General features: G+C 35.6%; 1 protein-coding gene across 20 annotated transcripts in view; it reads right to left on the bottom strand.

The window, feature by feature from the left end:
• ZBTB20 (zinc finger and BTB domain containing 20) overlaps nt 1–19,074 on the bottom strand; it is an 812,397-nt gene that overhangs the window by 425,799 nt on the left and 367,524 nt on the right. The window contains exon 1 of one of the 20 annotated variants that reach the window (XM_079921757.1): nt 811–2,521. The exons of the other annotated variants lie outside the window; for them this stretch is intronic. The gene's annotated coding sequence lies outside the window, so the exon portion shown is untranslated. Of the gene's footprint in view, nt 1–810; nt 2,522–19,074 lie in introns of those variants that run through there. 20 annotated transcript variants of the gene reach the window in all.

Genomic DNA, 19,074 nt, shown 5'->3' with positions numbered 1-19,074 from the left:
GTTGTTGATGAAAGCACATTTTCACAGAATATGAAATTCATCCTCGGTGGATATATGTGTTTTGATAATATTGTTCACATAACCTAGCTGTACTTAGCAGTATACCTCTGTTTCTGTATGTCAACATTTCATACATAGAATGAGCCTTCATTTCCACACTCGTATTTTTATGTATTTAAATTTGCTTTTGAAAAAGTCTCTAGTCTCACTTATCTTACAATGTCCACACAACTCAGTAGTTTGATTAATACGTCAGCTAAAAAGACCACACAATTGACAATAAGGACACTTTGGTTATTACAGAAGCCCGGAGTTTAAGGAACTATTCCAGAACTGTAACGTCCCTTTAGAAACTCTGAACAAGGACTAGCTCGGTGCTAATGTAAAACAGAGTTTACTTTGAAAAATAAACGCAATAGTTGTACCCAAATGTGTTCAGGACACTGTTAAGACAGGTCATAATTAACAATATTGAGAATAACTGAAGAACCTTAAATCAAGCAATAATTTCATACAAATACCCACAAATATCTGAGCAAAGTTTATAACTATTTTTTGGGGCAAAACATTAACATACTCTTCTGCTAATAAAGACACAAAGTAACTCTGAGAAAACCTCCCTTCTCATTTCTCTAACTTTCACAATAAATTCAGCACTGAAACTGAATTCTCAGTCAACGTAGAAATATGCCGAGCAGTATTCCAATAAACAACAAATTGATTTAAAAAAAACCACCAGATTAAAAATTTCCCCCTTACTCTTGCTTCGCTTTGTTGTTTCACTTTCCATGCACACACAATCACACTTACCTGCACAAGTCTGAAACATCAGCCTATGTAATTTTTTTGAAATGTACTCTGTACCGATGCATTTTTCTGTGTTTCTTTCTAACCCTCGGGAATGTTAAGAATTTAGGAAGAGAGCCACAGCTTAAGAGAGCAATTATTTGCCAGTAAATACTCAATTTGCTTGTCCTGTGATTTTTCTTCTAACTTGCATATTCAATAATCCGTCCCTGACTGCGTCACGAGCACAAAAAGTCTTTTCTCCAAAGGAGAACACTTTCGCCAATCAACCTTCAGCCATGCCAGGGCACAGCTCGTCAGGGTGATTTGTTAGCTTTAATTAATAATTCCTCACGCTGGCCACTTTAACAAATAATGCGGTGAGACTGGGACGCTAGATGGCTATGATTCAGGCCAATAAAACTACAGTGGAAAAGAGGTGGGGAGGGGTGGGGGGAATTCAGATGCCGTTTATAAACACCTCTAATCATACTCTTTCAGTTTACAATATAGAGGACATCTCTGCTGAATTACCATGTTATGTCCACCAATTTGTATTCAGATGGGAGCCATATGTTTCTCAACTTTATCTGCTAAGGCCTCCTCGGTGCCAACACAGTTATCGGGCAGACAACATTTACAAAAGTGGTCTCTAGCCTTCAGATTGCAAAAGTTTACTGCAGGGTGAAGTTGAGAAATCAGACATATACGGCACTTCTCAGTGAGCCTCTGTAACGACTGAGAGACTCTACAGAGGTAAGAATTATGAGTGTCAGATTTGCTCTCATCCACTGTCTGATACTAGGCATTTCATTTAGTCTTTTTTTTTTTTTTTAAATCTCATACCTCATCTTCAAAACAGTTAACAATAATGGCTGATTTATTCATGCATTCCACAAACATTTACTGAGTCCCAACTATATGCCAAGCACTGTATTAAATGCTGAGAACTGCTTTTGAAAGTAAGACTTTTCCAGTTAACTGACACAATCCATGTATTTATTATATAACATAAGATTATGTACTTGAACAAAGCCACCAAACAGGCAGTGTGTGAATAAAACTAAGGATTCATAACACTGTATGGTCCAGTCAAACAATCAGTACTTGACAGCACACTTGAATCCATGTGCAAAAGTGACGCTCAAAGTAAAAACAAAGAATAAGAAAAGGTAAAAAAAAAAAAATTTTTTTTTTCAAAGATTAGAAAGTTTCCCTCAAGGTGACTAGAACATTCAGAAATATATCAGTCTATTCATAAGCAATGTTAAAAGGTTCACAAGCACTTAAGGAACACGCAAAGTTATAGGACATTTTATTCATGCCTTGATCTAATATGTGTGTGTGTGTGTGTGTGTGTGTGTGTGTGTGTGTGTGTGTCTGCAAGTTCATTAATTTATTGGGTATATATTTATTGAGCACCTACTCTATCCTAGGAACTGAATAATACTATGTATCAAGAGATAAATAAAGCACTATCCTCATCTTCAAGAAGCTCACAATTTAGCCACTAGATTCAAAAAGGGAAAATCTAAACAGAAAACGATTGGGTTGGCCAAAAAGTTCATTCTGGTTTTTCAGTAACATCTTACCAAAAAACCCAAACAAACTTTTTGGTCAACCCAATATAATACACTATAACAAAGGGAATGACATAAATATGCATAAAAGTATGAGGCAGGGCTTCTAGAAGTGATGCATGGACTATTTCTAAAGATAGAGTAGAAATATCACTGGTAGAAGAACATTCTAGAGAGAGGCAAACCTTTGAACTTTTATTAGAATTAGATTACCATTTAGAAACTATGGTATTTAAAGCATGATAAGTTCAGGTATATAATGATAAACATTTCAGGATTTTAAAATGAATTTCTTAAGAAAAAAAGGCTCCCTAAACTGTGATATCTTGACATCACCAGAAAAGTAAGCAGTATCTCCAGGGTTTTCAGTTGTCTTAGGCAAATAGGAAGCATTCACAACACATACTGACTTTTTGTTTTTTTCCAGCCCATCTATCTTCTTTCACTATGTACATACTTGTACAGCTTCTGTTTTCATTAAGCCATAAGATAAATCATATCTGCATGACCAATAAAGGAAGGGGAAAATCTATATCCATTCATTGGTCACACGTATAACTCTAGCCAGAGAGTACAGGCTATACAGTACTAAGAGTGAAAATGTTGAGGAAAAGAAATGATACCCCAATACCAAAAAAAAGCTCTTTCAGAGCTAGGAAATGCTCCTGAAGATTGCGTAGAGTTCTTAATGACATTAAACATTTTGTTTTATATTAAACTCAATAGTGAGGCAGCCAGAAGAATACTGCATTTACCATAAATCATTAACCACTAGCCAGTTTGAAGAACTGATACGATGTATTAATTTATTCAACAGATATGTATTGAGCTCCTGACATGTACCAAGCACCTACCAGTTATGGTTTGATTTTTATTTCTGCAATACTCATATATAATAAGTTTACCATTTACTATATGCTAGGAACTGATCTAAGAACTTTACATATATTATCTCATTTAATCCTCACAATATTACAAAGTAGGTACTATTACCATCTCCATTTAATAGATTATGAAACTCACAAGTGGTAAATCTGGATATGCACTATGTGGATTCATTCTAAACAATGAGACCAGTGCCACTAACACCCACCAAAAATCAGTTCCACTACTTTATAGTTACCTAGTCACATATAATATTTATGTTATTATTTTTAACCTAGCAAAATTAAGGTAGTTTTGAGGTTAATTTGAGAATTGAGCTAAACTTCTATATTTAATGAGAGGCATGTCTCATAAAAGAAGACTGGAAAATAGCATTTAAGGTATCAACAGGCTAGCAGTTGGGACAAACTGGCAACTAGCTTGAGTTGGGCATGTTTTAGATAATAAAAACTAGCACCACAGAACCATGTGCTATGGCAGCCCCCTTCTCCCTTATTAAAACTTCACAAACTCTTAGAAGGTAATTCAGAATCTTCTACACCTTTAGAAGCAGAATGAGACAGTGGTTTAAAAAGTGAGAGGAAGACCTTGAGTCAGAAAGGCTTAGGTTTGAATCCTTGCTTGGTCACTTATTAGCTGTGTGCCCTCCGTCAAATTAATTAGGTTCTCTGAGGCTCAATTCTCTTATCTCTAAAATGGTTTGTTGTGAAAATTAAAGGAGATAATGTAGTAGGGTACAAAGCATAGAAATTAGCCCAGAATAGATGCACAATATATGGCATTTGAAGCATTCAGAGTTAAAGCTTATTAATACAACTAAAATTTTCTGTTTCTGAGCCAAATGACACATGTAATATGTAAGCCTGCCTTAGACAATAAATGTAAGTAACTCTTAGCTAAAGCAAATTGGACTTGGTAGTCTGGTAGAATTTCCTTTGAGAATGTTAATAATATAGTTGAAATGGTTGTGTTTAAGAAAACAGAGCTGACCCACAAAATAGAAAGAGATGACACAAGAATTTACCAGTTAATAATAGACAAAAAAATCTTAATTTTCCAAGTGATTAATACAATGTTACATTTCATTTAGTGGAGATGTAAAAGCTTATTTGGGACTCACTGCGGAAGCCAGCACTCAGCACAGTCATAGGCTTTCCTCAGACAACCCGATGCTGCTAAGTTTGCTAACTACCAGCTAACTACCAGCATTCTCCAACTCCAGGCACCCTGATGCCTTTTCCACATACTTTCTTCTCACTTGACCTTGATTTAAACCAGCCATCTCCAGTTCTTGATCTAAAGTATAGAGCAAATATTAGTGGAACACACATTTACTGATGGTGATAGAGCTGGTTGTAGGTGAAATGGGGGTATTTCTTCATGGAGGGGGTCATTGGAGGGGCTTCACAAAGGCTCTTCTCATTTACTTGAATGTGTATGTAAGGTTTCTCTTTTGAGGATTCCTTTGGGATAAGGAACTGCCTGGACCCTCCATTATTGGTTCTTATTCGATGGCCTCTACCTGAGATCAGGAGATGGGGAAATCAGCAGACCAATTAATAAGCACAGGGATTTTCTGAGCCACAGTAGCCTGAGTGGGATCTCTTGGGCAGTCAGAGCTTTCTAGAATCTGCTTATTTCTCAGTTAGAAACCCTAATTGGTAGAAAGAAGAAGTATGGAAGACTACTTCATGTACTCTCCCTGGGATACCTAGATTGGTAACAATGACTTAGTAAAATTTTGGCCAGGTTGAGTCTCTCTTTTCTTATTAACTACCTGATTCTCCAGACTTATTTAGGGAAATTTAATCTTCTGGTTAAAAATGATGACAAGTAGACATTAGAACAGAAACAGTTCAAAGTTGATACTATTTTTTTTATAACATTTTCTCAAATAAATTCCATATACTTTACAGCTTCCAAACTTATGCATTTTTACGTATGTACATAAATACCTAATACCTAAATATTTCACTAAGTGATAACTGGATAATGATGGAGGGGAAAGGTGATTTAATTCTGTCTAAACAAGAATTTTAGAAATATTCATAAATTGTTAAGTGGTGATCAATATATTTGACTGTACTAGGTTGAGATTAAAACCTTAAATTTCTCAAAAGGTCCTTGTCCCTTGAGGCATTACTTTTTCAGTGAAAGTCTCCAACCTTTACAAATGTGAAAATTGGGATTCCCCAAAGGAGAAAAATATTTCTTGTCAGAAAACTAGTCATGGCTAGTTCACACAGTGAAGGAGTCCAAGACCTTGTCAGCTTTCCTGTGACCTTGCTATGTGATTTGCTACAAGTCATTTAATATCCCCTAATGTCTCAGTTTTCTGTCTCCTTATCTATGATACCTAAATGATATTATCAAGATAATGTGGAGAAAATATTTCTATCATCTCATAGAGCATATGTTAAATTCCTAAATTTCAGGGTATCCAATGATACTAGCAGTATCAAATGGGTAGAATGACACCAACACCCTGTATAATCTTAAATAACATATTTAGTACCTCAGATTTTCACTTTTTCAGCTATAAAATGGGTATTGTCATGTTTACATTTTTGTTCAAATACTGCATTAGAATAGAGAGACTATTGCATAATCTATTAAAACTTTTCAACAAAAATTTCATACAGTTTAAAAAATATGACCAATACAATCAAGTCAACAAAGCTGATTTTCAAATATTGATATATTAGAGGAATTGATCTTAAAATATCAAGGCATAAGATGAAATAAATATTTCTAAGCATATTCATATATTTATGAAGGGAGACTATTTCTAAGACTATTTTTATGGCAGCTCTAAGACCCTGGTAATGAGAAAGCCAAATCAGGGAAAGTGAATTTTAGCAGACTGTTGAATGATATATAAAATAAAATGTATTCACTAATGGGTTGGCAGAAATGTTATACATGAGCTTTTGGAACCAGAACTGCTTAAATAGCTTTTCATATTGGCAAAGCTGTGTTCCTGAAGTGTCCCCTCCCAACCTCCTCCCACCTCTGATTTTTTTGTCCTATAGTGCCAGGTGGGAGTAATGAAAAAAGGGAGGGGCAAAACAAACAGAGACAGTCACTGTGGCAGGACTGTGGCAGCCACTCCAAAGATCAAAGAGCCAATTTAGCTGTGGCTGCCAAAACTGGAACGACGGTGGGTGGCTCATCAGCATGGTACCCTGAGAACCACATGGGCCACTCCTGGTAGGTCAGCACCTGTGGGCACAGGCCCCTCATCCAGCCAGGAAGGACTACCTGATAAGAACTAAATGTGCACATTTCCTTTCCCACTCACAGCATTTGACTTCAACACAGTTCTGCACTACCATTATGTTTGCTGAATGATCTCAGTGTGATAGACGCTATACAAAAGGATAAGTCTGTTCTACTCAGATTTCACACCTTACAGAATTCTAAGGAGAACTCTGATTTTCCTACACTAATGGGTAAACTCCTGCGTAACTAGTAGACAGGATAATACAATTTCTAATATTTTAATCAGATATATTGCTTTAACTTTCATATCTGTCATGAGAAAATAATACATTAATACCTCTATTACCCAGCCTTCTCATATTCACCTATAACTATATCTCGATTTAACATGGTCATGAACCCAGAAAAGAGAAAATAGAGTCCTTGAGAAACTAAAAAAAATGCCATAAAATACACATGATTGTCCAAACTTATCTTTATTCATCAGTGAGACTTTAACTTGGAACCTATGTATTCTTCCTTACTACATAGTAGCATTAGTTATCTGGGAACTCCATTCATGTTAGATGGAAAGATGAGATACTTCCAGAAGAAAGCACAATGGGAACTGTAAGAAATAATCACTCTGTGTCTCAGAGTGAAGAGGAAGAAAGGAGTAGGGGAGAGATGAAGTATCCAAGGCTGAGAACTATGTACAGTTTGCAAACATATCTATAATTGTGTCCTACAGAAATCAGTGTGGTAGAGGTCTATACAAAAAAAATATTTATATTTGTTATGGGTTGAATCATATTCCCTCAAAATTCATATGTTGAAGTTCTAACCCCCAATAACTCAGAATGTGACTTTATTTGGAAATAGGGTCATTGCAGATACAATTAGTTAAGATGAGGTCATACTGGAGTAGAATGGACACCAATCCAATATTATTGGTGTCTTTATAAAAAGGGGGATTTTGGACACACATATGCACATGGGGAGAACACTATCTGAAGATGACAGAAATCAGAGAGATACTTCTACAAGCCAAAGAACACCAAAGATTGCCAGCAAACAATCAGAAGTTAGGAAAGAAGGATGGTACAGATTTCTTCTCACAACCCTCAGAAGAAACCAACCCTGCTGATTCTACCTGCCAGAACTCTGACACTGTACATTTCTGTTGTTTAAGGCAGCCTGTTTATGGTACTTTGTTACAGTAGCCCTAGTAAACTAATACAGTAATGATGATCACAGAATCATTATATAAAGATTAACTCATGTTTGCAAAACTTTGTTTAAGAAGGTTGAAAATATAAGATTCACTTCAGGAAAAGTGTCATTGATATGCTTTAAATAAATAAACCATTCGATGTCTGAGTGATATCTAGATGACCAATATACATGAAACGTACAGTTTTCAATTTTTGCTAATGCAATGAGATATTGCCACCTTTACTGAAAAGATAAAGTGATATGTACTCTTCAGAAGACATCAAAGAGTCCCCAACCTCTAAGAAAAGCATTTTGACTAGCAAGGCAGATAAATTTGAATTTATTTTTGCTTATTTGTTTAAAATACATACACAGCCTAATGAGGTTGGGATGGTTACCCAAAGAAATTATTGGTAGAGAAGAGGATGGCTACTTAGAAGAGAACAATTAAGAAATGGGATTTGAGTCTAGGTCAAAACTAGGAGATGTTTGTCCAGATGAGAAGTTACAGACAATTCTAAGTATGAGGAATACAGGGGGAAAGTAAGAAGACTGAGGCAAAGCAAGAGAAAGAAGGAAAGGGTGAAACAGTAGTGGAGGAAAAATGAGAGAGAGTAGCTGGTATTGAAAGCAAGACAATCTGAACTGGGCACAGAAAAGGAAAAAAATCCTGCAGATGTTAAGAAAGACAAGAGAGGGTAGCATTCCTGTGTTTTGAACAAAAAAAGAGAGTTAAAAACATCTAGTGCAAGAATTAAGCTCTCTTTAAAACTAGTGCTCTGAATGCTTTTGTGTGAAAAAGAAAGACTGTACCTTGATTTTTCTTTAAAGATTCAATAGTGGAATGGAAACCTTTTTTTCTTTAAGTGTAAGCTAAGCAGTTATGGCAGGTAGGTCAAGGAAGAAATACTTCATGGAACAGGAAGCCATAACTTTATACAATGTGTCCTCTGGAGAATTTACCAAAAATAAAAAAAAAAATAGTCCCACAAAGTTTGTTTTGTTAAGTAGCTTTAAAATCCTACCTTTCCTAATTGTTATTAACATTTTATTCAGCCAATTATCAACTTAATCTGGGGAAAGAAAAATCAACTTGACTTTTTGACAGTCAAGTCAATCCAACTGGAAAATTCTAAACCTACAAGAATAGGGCACAGGGAAAACTCTGCATAACAACATTTTCAATTGTCAACAGAAACCCATAATATTATAATCATCTTTTTCTTCCTTTCCCAAACTCATTCTCTCTAAAAAAATTGATGATGATATAATGATATTCTTGGGTAAAATGAAAAAGTGAAGATAGCCATTCATTCTTTATGGTAATAGGAAGTTCTTGTTCAAGATGGTAAAAATTGTAATCTTTTTTTATCCTTCATAGAAGTTAGAGATGGCCTTGTCCATGTCCCTAAAACAACTCAATTATACCACTAAATAGAAGAATTACAGTTTAATTTCAACTATTTTCTATGTTAAACAATTCACAAATCAATTTATTTATTCATTGGGGGAAATTTTAGCTTAGATGATGATATTCAAGTAGGGAGCTAAAATGTTGAAAAAGAAAGTGATGGATTTTTTTTTACAGGTATTACTTTTTCTTTCTACTGGTTTCTAAATGAGTTCTGCTATAGAATTGACTTCTACAGAGCACTACTGCTTCTGGTAGATGGAAAATAATGCTCTCAAAACTGAGATAGCAGTAAAATGAATAAATTCAGATCAATGGAAAAGGAAATGAGAAGGGAATGAGGAAAGGGTTACTGCTACAGCATTAAAAAAATATATTCTTTGACACTTACTGAAAATAATGCTTGCTTAATCTTTCTCCTCTGAAGAGGAGTAATTGAATAAAAAAAAGAAAAAGGAAGGGAGGAGGGAGAGAAGGAGGGAAGAAAAGAAGGAAGGAAGGGAAGGAAGGAAGGGAAGGAAGGAAGGAAAAGCGAGAAAACAATTGATCGATTAAGCATAAAAGCAATAAAGTAAGAAGGTGAGAAAGTAGGAAAGAAAGAGAGACAGCCATTACAGAGGTACTCTCTCATCCCCTTCCCACTGGTTGGCCCTCTGTTCTTTTTTTACCTACTATTTACTCCAACTCAAATGTTTGGGACACAACTGCAATAGTTGAAAGGGGAGTGGGGAAGGAAAATTACTCCCTTTAATTGATGCTCACTTAGGTACCAATCTGTAATTCAGCAGCTCCAAGTGTTTTTAAGCTCATGTACCCCTTTGAGAATAAATAAAATCCATGAACCTCTCCAAGGAAGAAAGAAAGGGCACATCTACCAACACATACAAATTAGGTGTTGCATACTTTAAAAATATGCATGCACATACATATGAAGCATATTTGCATGCATTTTCAAAAGGCCCATATAAACTCTAAACTGATCCCTGCACTCTCTAACCATCCATTAGCTCAGTGTAAAGAACTATTGGCTCTAGAATCTGAACCAAACCAAAATAAATAGTTGAGGGTAGGGACTTGGAGAAATGGAAATGGGATATAAAACAAACAACCAACCAACAAACACATACATAAAAAAGTGTCCCTTGTCTCCAAGTCAACCCTTAAGCTTCTGACTCTTTTCATTGGTTTTGGAACTTATGACTAATGAACTACTTAATTAACAAAAATAAAATATATAGCAAGATATATAACATTTTAGTGATTCTGCATGTTTTTATCAGTAATTTTACATTCCTCCCTGTTAATTGTCTTTGATAGTGCACTGACATCTAATACTGTCCTGATTTTGAATATTAGCTCTAACAATTACAATAACATTGAAAACCAATACTACTTACTATTGTGAATAGCAACTCATCAGACACATAAGCAATGACATGCAGGGCTTCCCTGGTGGCGCAGTGGTTGAGAGTCCGCCTGCCGATGCAGGGGACACGGGTTTGTGCCCTGGTCCAGGAAGATCCCAAATGCCGCGGAGCGGCTGGGCCCGTGAGCCATGGCCGCTGAGCCTGCGCACGCATCTGGAGCCTGTGCTCCGCGATGGGAGAGGCCACAACAGTGAGAGGCCCGCATACCGCAAAAAAAAAAAAAAAAAAAAAAAAAAAAAAGAAATGACATGGAGACTTGGCAACAGATATGAAAAAAATCAAATAAAGAATAATAAACTAATTTTAACTAGACTGCATATATTTGAGACCATGCTTTAGCTGTAATAATGAGAATTATTTCTATTTATTTATAACACAATTTTTTCATAGTATTTCACAATCATTGAAGGCCTTAAGGTATCTTTATTTCATCTGATTTAGACATCAATTCTGGAAAGTAAGTGGGAGAGATACTATCTTTATTCTACAAGTGAGGAAACAGGCTATATGTGATTAATTGACATGCTTAATATCATATATCTAACATGTGATGAGGTAAAGATGGGAATTCAGGAATTTTGATAAGTTTCCCAGTAATTTTTCTGCTACCCTATACTGCACTCAAAAAATGTTCATTACACATAACTTATTTAGGCGCTTAGTATTTAGTAGTGGCACATGTTGACAATTTATAAATCGAATCAGCGTAAATACAGGAACAGCATAGTAGAACATATTTTGAGAAAAAAATATAAATACACATTATCTACCTTCAACTATCCTTCCTATTAGTTGATAAGTGGTTGGTTACTTACATTGGATTTATTAAATTAGAAGTAAAAACTGACTTTAAAAATATATTAGTATATTTTCATTCTTCCATCTTTAAATAGAGTCCAAAGTTTAGTTATTGTTAAAGTTTTACAATTTGATTGTCTTTATATTCCCCGTTTTCACTTGGGAAATTAGTCTTTTAGCTGGAAAATTCTCCTTCGTATTTTTTATTTTAATCTGAGATATATAGCCATATTTTAAAACAAATAAGATGGTAGATTGTTAGGATGAGCTAATTTCTTACTTGAAGAAAGGGTATAACAAATTACAATCTAGTGGATTTACCTGTATTTATCCCTTAATGTCCAAAGCAACGCTTATATCCCAGACATCAGAACCCACCTGAGCAAAACTGTGAAATGTAGATGAAATTTGTCCCCAGTTCCTATTCCTTATCTCCCTTTGACCTTACTTCCTTTTGACCTTCTTAGTCCTTCCATCAACCTTACCAAAAGATTTATTTCTGGTCCCTTTTCCCTGGGGCACTAGAAACTTCCAGTTTAATTTCAGCTGTAAACTGAGGTCCTTAGTCAACTCGGATCCCTCCTACTGCATCCTTAGCCCACCTTGTTAACCCCTCCATCAGAATGCTGCCATGTATCTGACCAATTTCACTATGCCTTATGTCATGCCTTCACTCACCACATCATGCTCTCTTAGGCGCCAGAGAGAGACTTGAGATTTTCCTATTTCCTGGCAGGTTATAACTGCATTTATCTCAGCCCTCCATGTAAATCATCTCTACTGATATTTTAGTAATCCCATTTCAGGTTTATTCAATCTTGGCTTACTTCCCTTTCCCAGTTGGGCTACCACTATGGTTCTAGCATGCTCTGGGGAGAATAAAAGGGTGGCAATGAACAAAATCTGTCACCATAAGCCTGAAAACTTCCAGTCTAGCTCAGGCTCTAATGATCAACATGTTTTTTTCCTGTGCCCTAGTTGTTCTATTTATCAAGTGAGAAAAAATACTTTTTACCATGAGATATATGAGGATGAACGTTTAAGTTTTCTAGGAGAAAACCTACTAATAGATTTTTTAAGTATTCATACTGCCTTTCCTTCTGCTTCTAGAGCAAAAAAAGAATACTCAGAGTACTCCAAAAATAAATATTGGAAGTGACCCATTATTCTAGAATTCATCTGTAGTAGGCAAAATAATTGCATCCCCAAAGTGTCCACTCTCTAAAACCTAGAAACTTTAGTACATGGCAAAATGTTATGTTACATGGAAAAGGAACTAGCTGAGGCAGTTAAAGTTATGGACCTTAAAATAGAAAGGTATCCTAGATTATCCAGGTGGGCCCAATCTAATTACCTCAATAGCAGAGAACTTTTTCTGGCTGGAATTTGGAAAAGAGACGTGGTATAAGGGGAAGTCAGAGAGATTCCAAGGGTGATAATGATGTGAGGTACTCTTGCCTGCACAGAGATATAGGGGCCCATGTGCAAAAAGCTGAGGATGGCCTGCAACTGAGAGCCAACAAAAAATGGAGACTTAGTCCCATAACCACAAGGAACTGAATGAGCCTGGAAGCAGATTCTTCCCAGACCCTCCAGTTAAGAACCTGGCAGTATGATACAAGTTTGGTCTTGTGAAACCTGGAGAAGACAAATCAGTTGAGCCAACCCAAACTTCTGATCTGCATAACTATGAAATAATAAATTTGTCGTGTTATAAGCTGGTAAATTTGTAGTCATTTGTTACAGCAGCAATAGAAATTTAATATACCATTCCAGTTCAGTGGCCAATAGGTACAATAGTTTAAAATTATATGGTAAGGAGTTGGAACAGGAATCAATATCATGAAAACAGAAAGTTCTTGGTACTACAAACACATTTTCCCCTTGATTTTCCTTCTTTCAGTCATATCCCCAGAGAAACAAAGGACTAAAGGACAAAGATCATGAGGAGTGTATATCTACTTAAATGCAAAGTGTCTTCACCAAGGAGCTTCACAAATATGCCTTTTTGTCACAGGTAAGAATAGTATACCAATAGTGCCACACTACTCACACCAACTAAATCCACTGTCTTGAAAACGAAAAAGAAAAATCTGAGAATAGTTCAAAGGATTATAAAGATATGATAATAATGGCCATTTAAGAGAAAATGAAGGCAGAATCCAAGCAAACGTACTCAGAATTCACAGATCATATGTGTACTAGGGTGTGTTTTCTCCACTATATAAGTTGTCTCATAACCATACATTTAAAGAAAATTATTTTCAAAATTACAATTATGTATTTTTATATGGCATCAGAGCTATTTTTCAAATGTAGCTTCCAAACAATTTTCTTTCTTACTCACATTTTTTTGCATAGCCAGATTCTGGCCTTGACAGAACAAAACAATATTGGAGGAAAGGCAGCAATTTCCAATGATTTTTCAGCATGGAAGGTCTAGAGAACTTGACTTTTGAAGATATACTCAAGTTCAGAACCTAAAAGTTTTTGAGGTATAACAACTTGTTGAAAACGGATACTTTTATAATCAACTAGAAATGATTCTCACAGTAAAGGGTAAATGCTCAGCAAGTTGTACATATTCTACTTTATATCACAGTATGAAATAATACAAATGAAAAAAGGAAGAAAAACAAATGTAGTGATTAAAAATTCTTGTAGAAACAGGATAAATGCAATTAACTTTTTTTTTTCTGTAGAGACAGGAAATACATGAGGTAAAAATTTCTAACACCACACTTTGCAGCTTTCCTTTTGTGTTGCACGAGGCCACAATAGGAAGTATAGCTCTAATGGCTTGTTTAAGAACTGTGCAGGATGAAGACCATGTGAGAAAAAATACTCACCTTTCTCTTCTTTTGAACACTACATTCTGTTTACTACAGGTCTCTGAAAACTTATTAAAAACTTCGGCCATTTTATAAGGAGATATCATAATCTTGAGGCACTTTGAGTCTCAGGCACAGCAAATTAATCCCCATTTTATATCTGTCCCAATTTAGTATTTCCAAAGGGGGCGGATAATAATAAATCCCACCAACTCTCTTTTTTAGGGCTATTCAGATACTAAATAAACCAGGAACATTTTTAAATGCAGTCTCACAAAAATCTGCTTTGCTTAACCTTCTCTCTGTCTTTAAAAAATAAGAAAGGCATGATGTTCTTTTTTTTGTTAATTAATTCATTTTAGACAATTCCTTAAATTTTCATTTTAATAAATTTTTGTGTGGGTGCATTAATTACTTTCAAAGACAGCTTTACAACTGTTACCTATTAAAACCCTTTGTTAGTGAATAAAAAAAAAAAAAGAAAAAGAAAAAAAACTTCCAGCATGCACCCTCCCTTCTCCATTCTGAGCAGGTCCTTGCTATCAACTGCTGGAGTATGCTTGCTTTGCACCTAGAGCTATAATTATTTTGCTTTAATTTTAAAAAACCTTTTGTTCCATTCCCACGAGCCCACCTGATCCTTATATTACACTCGCTCTATTAAAACACTCATGCAGAACAAAGCATGGCTGTACTGATTCATAAGTAACTTTTTTTTCTCAGAAAAATGCCGCTGGCTAGGGTTCGGGACATAGTCCTGGGCTTCACCTTCCTCTGCCAATTTTCACGTGTTAGAGAAAAAAAAAAAATATGTTGTTTCAGAGTGTCGTATTCTTCCCAAACGTCCTTTCTTTGTCCCAGTGGCTTTTTGTGTGTTTTAAAAAATATTTTGTTATCCATAATTTTAATCTGCCGCAATATAAGTGATACATTGTTAAGGATGGTGGGTATATTAAAGGATGGTAATCATGTTGAGATTTCTTTTATTCATATGGTTAGGATCTTTTAAAAATCACTTTTCTCTCCTTACTCCACTCCTTTTCCTTGAGATCTTGCAACACACATCGGCTTCTGGCAGAAAACAATTGCAGTGACTCATCAGGAGAATTGTTTGTTTGCTCTGAGGAGCACCCTGAGGACCCTCTGGGCTGCACACGGAGCCCTTTGATCTTAGGAAATTTATTTCTTCCAGATGTTTTCCCCACAGCCACCTTTCTGCAATGTCCCTCTTCATTAGGTAGCCTGAGGATAAACACTCAAGACCCACTGCTACAGCATACAGTTTTCCTGAATGGAGTGTGACAGAGGGTTGACATTTGATTGAGTCGTTGGATTCCCCTTGCCTTAGGCACAATGATGGAGGAAGGTTAACGCTGAGGAAGGCAGAACTGGCTCTCTTCAGGCAAATGTCCTTAGAATTAAGATGGAAATTATGTGAATCAAGCCAAAAAAAACACACAAAAAACACAAATCTGCAGCCCATTGCTCATGAACCTAGCCTTATCCAATCTTATAAAATCTTAATGCTTGGATCTGTCATGTGACTTGCCCACTTGTTCAACCTACAGTATAAAGAGTGAATAGGAAAGTGAAGTCTTTGGACATGCATTTTCTTGGTCTGGCTGAGTGTGCTAGTAGAAATGAAGGGAGGACAAGGCAGGAGAGGGAGAATAGGTGCATAGAGAAAAATGGTCTGCTAGGCTAAATAAGCCCCTCTCTGCACAAATGATAGCCATATCCTGATCCCTGGAACCTGTGTTTGTTACCTTATATGAAAAAAGGACTATGCAGATGTAATTAAGTTAAGGATTTTAAGATGGGGAGACTGTCCTGAGTTATCTAGATGTGCCCTAAATGCAATCAGAGGTATCCTTATAAGAGGGAGATTTCACGCAGACACAGGAGGACAAGTTAACTGGCCATGAAAGCAGAGATTGAAGTGATACAGCCACAAGCCAAGAAATGTTAACAGTCACCAGAGGCTGGAAAAGGCAAGGAAACACATTCTCTCCAGAAAGAACAAAGCCCTTCCAACACCTTGATCTCAGCCCATTGATACTGATTTTGGACTTCTGACCTCCAGAATTGTGAGAGAAGAAGTTTCTGATATATTAAATCACCTAGTTTGTAGTAATTATGTTTTGCTGTCACAGGAAACTAATATAGATGGTAACTGCTTCAAGACTCCATTGTTCAGCACATTCCTGAAATCATCAAAGTCTCAGGTTGAAGGAGGAGTGGAAAATAGGGTGCTAAGATTTGACGAAATTCTTTGTGGAGATACTAGAGTTCTTAACAGCATTTGTGACCTACAGCACATTGAGAGTGAAAATAAACAGAGAAAAGAGAGTACAAGAGGTCACTTGACAGATTTTACAGATTGTAAGTGTAAATGCTCCAATTTTCTAATACTAGTTTCATATTTTATGAAGTAGGACAAATCTATTATATTTTCCCTTTGAAATAAACATTTATATATAATGTATTACCAGTCATTTTCCCCCTAAATTGTCAGTATAATATAATGAACTACAGCAACAATTGATTTGGCATATAGAAATCAATATTATATTTGGCATATATAGGCTATGCTATAAAAGTGAAGATCTGTCTGCACTTGAGGTAACTTTCTATTAGCTATTCAAAGGACAGTCAATTTTAAAGATTAACTCAGATAATTTGGAATCTAAACCCAAGAATTCTTAAATAGATGCATTAAAATAATAACAAATCTGGAAAAGTCCAATAGCAAAATGACTATTATGTGACAAACTGCTCAGTTTATCACTTTCCCTAGATCATTAAAAATCTATAGCAGCTGCATCATTTAAAAGGACAAGGAGGACTCCTCAATTCCCACGCTTCTTTTCAGCTATTGGGTTTTTCAACAACCAAACCATTAATCTTCATAAACAACATGAGGTCAGTAGACCTAGACCACTAACATAGATGAAGAAATAGAAGATCTGGAGATCCTGAAGAGATTCTAGATCAATCAGCAAATGATAAGGACTGAGAAAATCAAATAGAAATGCTGACTATTCTCTAGTACCTTTGTAAAGCAAATAGAGATCTAGAGATCGAGTTGTCCTTTTGAACACTCCAATGACAAAATATATAAAAGATGGTCATTTATTTTTTGCTACTTTCATGTAACTACCACTGAGTATTCATTTGACAGTAGGTTTAAAAACAGAAAAACATAATACTTTATCTTTTAACAAAATAAACAGATAATAAACTGATGATTAATACAACTAACACACTGAAAAAAGATATCCCAAGTTATTCAAAGTACCAGGAGGCTAAAGAAACTGGTAGTTGTCCCCATGAGCCTACATTTGGGGAAGCACGAATAATGAGAATCTCCTTGCATTCCTTCTCCACTTCCCACCATGACCAGCTGTATCCTGATCTGAGGCAGTTCAAGCTCTCAGGACTTCAGAGGTTCACAATCTGGAGTGAAGAGCAATCAATGCAAATTCCACCTTCATACTCCCACGTCTCATTGTTTTATTTGCTTTAGCACTATGTACACCTTATCTTTGGAAGGTCAGAATGCCTATCTTTGCTTTGAGCGTGGTACAGGTTCTCACAGCACCATATAATTATAATTGCTCTTTACTCATTTATTAACCCTTCCAACAACTCAGGAGGCAACTGTTAACATTCGTATTTATCACCATCCCACTTGTTTCCACAAGTTCCTAAAGGGCAGGGAATATGTTTTTCTTTCAACTAGCTTCCCTTAGCTCTACAACACATAGTTAATTCTTAAGGAGTAACCAGCTGATATGTAACTCAAGGCACAGGAGAATGGGTGGCCAGGATCAATGCGGATTGGCCCATTTGACTTTGCAAACTTTGTAATAAAACATTGTTTGCTGAAGAGATAAACAGTAAAAGAATTTTTAAAAAATCCTAACGCAAAAGTACCTTAACTCCTTTAGCATAGGTTGTGATCCTGAAAGGTTCAGGATCATGATTATTACCCTTAATAATCTGTACTGTTCCATAACAAATACACTGAGCCATAACAAATATAGTAGGGTGAGTTTAGTATAATATAGTTGGCTGTGATGGAGAAATGGTTGAGATGAATGGGACTTTAAAAATCAAGAGTCAAGGACATTTGGGAAGATATAAGATGTAACTGGGTACCTTTTAAATGAACAAGGACTTGTCTCCAGCATTTTAATTATCATGTTTCTGGGACTTGAATTAAAGTTCCAGGTTACCAGTTACTTAGTATAAGTTTTCCAATAAACACCCTTTGGTTATGCATTTAGATCTTCAAAGTGGGTAGACTTACACAGCCCTTCCTACACAGGCAAATTACATACGTAAAAAATGTAAAGTTAATATTTTTTTCTTTGATGCAGTTTAGTGAATTTTTAAAAATCTGTAATGAATAAAACCAGACTTTAAATTCTGGATAAAAATGTTCTACATCAATGACTATCCTGATGTATCTTGGTTACAGATTACTGTATGTTAGTTTTCTTAATAAAATGAGATCTCCATCAAATACATAGATAGATCATAGAGTCTTCCCATAGGGACCTTTAAGATCATCTAATCTAATTGCTTATTTTACAGATGAAGAAACAATATGTGAGTGTTTTAATAAAGCATACTTTACTATTTGCATTGAGACAAAAAGGATGTTACATGAAGAGAGAAACAGAAGAGACTTAGAAGTAGAAGGTTGATGAAGGAGAAGAAAAAGAAAAGAGAAGAGCTTTTTCAGTGGAGTAGAACACTAAGCAGAGATGCATTTTCTAATATGCATCCAAGTCTTTGATGGCTTAAATATTACAAAGATGGTAGCATCCATATTTTAAAGAATTGCTTAGATTATTAACATATAAACAGTTTAGACAGATGTACCTCTAGGGAATCACATAACTTATCATAAATAAACAAACATGTTCTGTATT

Source organism: Stenella coeruleoalba (assembly GCF_951394435.1).
Source record: "Stenella coeruleoalba genome assembly, chromosome: 5".
In the NCBI taxonomy this organism is placed as follows: Eukaryota; Metazoa; Chordata; class Mammalia; order Artiodactyla; family Delphinidae; genus Stenella; species Stenella coeruleoalba.
The sequence above is the reverse complement of the archived record's forward strand: the minus strand, read 5'-3'. Positions and strand labels throughout refer to the sequence as shown.